This window comes from Diabrotica virgifera, chromosome 7 (genome assembly GCF_917563875.1).
Source record: "Diabrotica virgifera virgifera chromosome 7, PGI_DIABVI_V3a".
NCBI classification, from domain to species: Eukaryota; Metazoa; Arthropoda; class Insecta; order Coleoptera; family Chrysomelidae; genus Diabrotica; species Diabrotica virgifera.
The window spans coordinates 2,874,076-2,878,792 of NC_065449.1; the positions used below are offsets into that span (position 1 = coordinate 2,874,076).

General features: G+C 33.1%; 1 long non-coding RNA gene across 1 annotated transcript; it reads right to left on the reverse strand.

Annotated features, from left to right (window-relative positions):
* Positions 1–3,803: 3,803 nt before the first annotated feature.
* On the reverse strand, positions 3,804–4,041 carry LOC126888373 (uncharacterized). Its single transcript, XR_007699528.1, has 2 exons — positions 3,946–4,041; positions 3,804–3,870 (listed from the first exon to the last, which is right to left on the reverse strand). It is a non-coding gene; the product is annotated as an uncharacterized LOC126888373 (long non-coding RNA).
* Positions 4,042–4,717: the final 676 nt, after the last annotated feature.

Here is a 4,717-nt window from a genome sequence, read left to right on the forward strand (position 1 = left end):
CAGGCAGTAAAACATTTAATTCATTTTCATCCGTAATAATGATTTTTGTTTTTTCCTTTGCTTCATAAATAGAACCAGTACGATTAAACCTCGGAATGGGACGTTTCGGCGTCGCCGTTTAGGCGTGGCCATTTCGGCGTGGCCGTTTGGGCGTAGAGCCGTTTCGGCGTAGGCCGTTTCGGCGTAGGCCGTTTCGGCGTCGGCCATTTCGGCGTCAGAAATTTTATTTTAGTTGACTAAATACCTACATTGAGGTTTATTGGTCAGGCAATTTTTTGGAAAAAAATCTTTTAATATAGTTATTTAAATACATTGGAGTTCATTGGTCACACAATTTTAACATTAATGGTCAAGTAGAAAAATAAACTAAATATATTTCTTTTATAAACATTTTGTTATATTTTATTCTGCAAATACCTATATTGGATTTTTTATTAATGCATATTAATAATAATTGCTGTTCTCTTAATTGTCCCAGAGCTAATTAGATGATAACTGACATTTTTCAACTTTAATTAGACATACATTATATGGTATATAGACGGAGAATTTTAATATTGTTAAAATATCTTTTTTAAGCAAAAATATTTGCAGAATGTATATTTTTAAAAAAAATTAAATTATACAATATTTTCTTGAAAGGAATCTGCTTTTAAAATATTTACCATTAGTTAGTATAATAATAGTTATCCCTATATTTATTGCAGTTTCTTCGAAAATTTAAATACAAAATTCTATAAATCACATAATAATGTTATTAACATTTCCTCGAAAACTAAATTACCTGTTAATTCCAAATGACATTATCATGTATCAATTAGTTGTTGATTTCAAAAATTACATTATAATGTCATTAACGAGAGATGCAAGTTATTTGTTGATTTTAAATATTCGAAAACTAAATTAGTTGTTGATTTCAAAAATTACATTATAATGTCATTAACGAGAGATGCAAGTAATTTGTTGATTTTTAATCTTAAGGGAAATTTTAAGTAGGTACCTACCTATTATTGATTTGATTGGTTGGATTATTGAGGGTACAGCTATATAAACAGAGATCAGTTTAAGAGTTTATGTAGTGTCTTATAATATTTCATAGTAGTATTTATACGATATACAGACGAAGAATTTTTAAGCTATGGAACGAAAAATTTTATCGACCAGAGGAAGAGAGAAATTTACCACTGATGGTTTCATGTATGTTTTTGACGCTGTTAGTAAAAGCGATGAATCCCTAAAATTTTGGAGGTGTGAGAGGAAACAAACGTGCAAAGCAAGAATACATACAAGAGATGGTGAAGTCATCAAGAAAGTAAATGTTCACACTCACGACTCCTCGGCGATGGACGTGGAAGTAGCACAAGTTGTTACAAAAATGAAAAAGCGTGCTACAGAAACAAACGAAGGGACAATAGTGGTAATCAATGAGTGCCTGAGAAATACAAGTCAAGCTTGTCATGGTCGGCTCCCAAACACTGGCGCGATGAGAAAATTCATCAGACGAAAACGTAACGAAGTTCATGCAGCCCCATCAAATCCGACAACTGTTGAAGAGTTAGTAATTCCCGAGTCTTATCGTGTTTACACGTTACAAGATGGTGTAGAAGAAAATTTTTTATTAGCAGATGATGGAGAAGGATTGCAAAGAATTTTGATTTTCGGGAGAGAATCGTGGCTGCAACATCTACAGACCTCAGATGTGTGGTATGGTGACGGTACATTTGCTATAGCACCATCTCTATTTTTACAAGTATACACAGTTATGGCCACAAAATATAATGGAGTCCATCCAATATTTTATGCCATGCTGCCGAATAAAACAAGATCCACATATACCCGTATGTTTGAATTGATCAGACAAATTGTACCAAATTTGCAACCCAGAGCAATCCATTGCGATTTCGAACAGGCGGCATTTAAGGCAATGGAAGATTGTTTTCCAGGCGTCGACATCAATGGATGTTTTTTCCATTTGGCACAAAATATGAAGAAACAAGTGGCTGCTATGGGATATACGAGAGAGTATAATGCTGATCCACAATTCGCTTTAAATTGCAGAATGTTGACAGCATTAGCATTTGTTCCTATCGAACATTTAGATGATGCCTTTGCCGTTCTAGCGGAAGCTCTACCTGCTGAACACCAACCACTTGTAGACTGGTTTGAAGACTACTATATTGGACGTATGAACAGAAGAGGAAATGGCAGAAGACCAAGTTTATTTCCCCAAAGGATGTGGAACCTCTACCAGAGAACTCTGGATGGAGAAGACCGGACAAATAATCACGCTGAGGCCGCCCATAGAAGACTCAAGATGGAATTGGGAGCAGATCATCCAACCATATGGAAATTTATAGATGGCCTGCGTCAGGTGCAGAAAGGTCGAGATGTCTATTTCGAGCAACTTGTGGCAGGTAATCTCCCACCATTGAAATTAAGAAAATACAGAGACGCAGATGATCGCATTTCACGGCTTGTGGGAAATTTTGATGCAAACGGGGATGTTTTAGAATTTTTAAGAGGACTAGCACATAATTATAATATGTAAGTAGGTACTTTATTTTAATTAATATTTCGTGAATAAGTTTTGTAGGTTAAATATAAATGTCTTGTATGTAAGTATAAATGTTTCAGAATTTTTAATTGGACTAGCACATATCTAATTATAACATGTAAATACTTTATTTTAATTAATATTTCGTGAATAAGTTTTGTAGGTTAAATATAAATGTTTTGTATGTAAATATAAATGTTTCAGGATTTTTAATTGGACTAGCACATATCTAATTATAACATGTAAATAATAACTAAAATAAAATATTCATTTTTCCAAAATCTTGTTTATTCATTTATTTATATATAATATCTACAGCTAGAAGCCAATTACAGATATTACATTAACTATGAGCTAAATAACAAGCACACACACATAAGTATAAAATTGACATACCTATACAAATCTACCATTAATATTAAAATTTTGTGATCAATGGACTCCAATGTATCTATTTAAATAACTATATTAAAAGATTTTTTTCAAAATAATGTCTTACTAATAGACTCCAATGTAGGTATTTAGTCAACTAAAATAAAATCTCTGACGCCGAAATGGCCGACGCCGAAACGGCCTACGCCGAAACGGCTCTACGCCCAAACGGCCACGCCGAAATGGCCACGCCGAAACGGCGACGCCGAAATGTCCTAGACCCATTAAACCTGTCTAATAAGTTGGCAAATGCTCTCTTATTTGGTTGTTGATGCTATGGACACCGTTCCTTATAAATTCTTGTGGCAACTAATGAGTTTTTTAAACACTCTCCTAAAATCCGTATCATATCTGTCATTTCTTCACGACTAAAATTCATTGTTAGGTAACAATTATAAAAATATGGCAAATAATTATAATCAATAACAAAAGTAAAAACGTACAGATAATTAAAATCATAGAAAAAAGTGTTGTGTGATTTGGTAGAATGCGATCTTACCCTTCAAAAAATATGTCACGTATTTCAGCACCTGTTTAATTGGAAGGATACTACAAATCTGGCCTCCACATAAGTGGTCTGTAGCTTCTACATGATAGGTGTGAAATTTTAAACGTTCTTGCTGTTGATTGGATAGGAAGAGTGGCATAATCTAGCCTCCATGCTACGTACATCATAGCCTCCATACGGTACTTCCAATATTTAATATTTTATTTATTCAAGTGGACAATAAAGGTAAAACACAAACAACTTTTGTTTCTTACTTATTTATTTAAACAATAATGTGACATTTTACATAGAAATATGAGTAATTTGGAGTAAATAAATGTTTACTTGTCGAATTTTTCCACCGTCTGCACACAACAGCTGAACGGAGCCATTAGACCTAACAACAAAACGTGAAATAAAATGTGTATTTTAAAACTGTTGGATAAACAGTACCTACAATCAGAAAACTTACCTTTAAAAAGGTACTCGATTATGAAATAACAAAAATATCAAAAAACACGACTGAATATCAGCTTTTTATGGTGACACAAACACATCACATAACTGACCATATAAAATAAGTGAACGACAACGAACGAACGAACACGAACACAGATTACAGATTCCCAGATAGCGCAGGATTTGTCAAAAGTCATGTTCCACCAATCACATGGCCGACATCAGAGCCTCTGACTAAATGGAAGGAAAATAAATACGATTACATGTTTTTTATTAGAGTGAGCGGGGCATGATTAAAATCTTACATCTGACAGTTCTTGTGTCAATTACTTCAAAGCCACCTTAAACAAGAACTTGCAGCAATTTATAGTTCCCATTTCTTCGCGGAAAATTAATATCATTTTGTTAGTAAATAGAAAATTGTCGTTATAGGGCTTTTCATCGATTGTCATTTGTTTCGAGCTTCTGTCATGTGCCACATAATATTAATATATCTACGTCATACGTTTTTGGTTTGTATTATTGTATATACCAACAACGTATGTCGTAGATATATTAATATTATGTGACACATGACAGAAGCTCGAAACAAATGACTGTGAATGAAAAGCCCTATTGTATAGAATTTACCATAAAATTGGAGAAAAAATAAAATGCTAATTTTAATTATCATCAAACTCATTGGAGGTTTCTAATATTAAGGGTAATTTATTTACTGTAATAAACGTATCTATGAGTTATCAACAATTACACTAAAATATCTCTAAAACTAATAACTTTAGGTA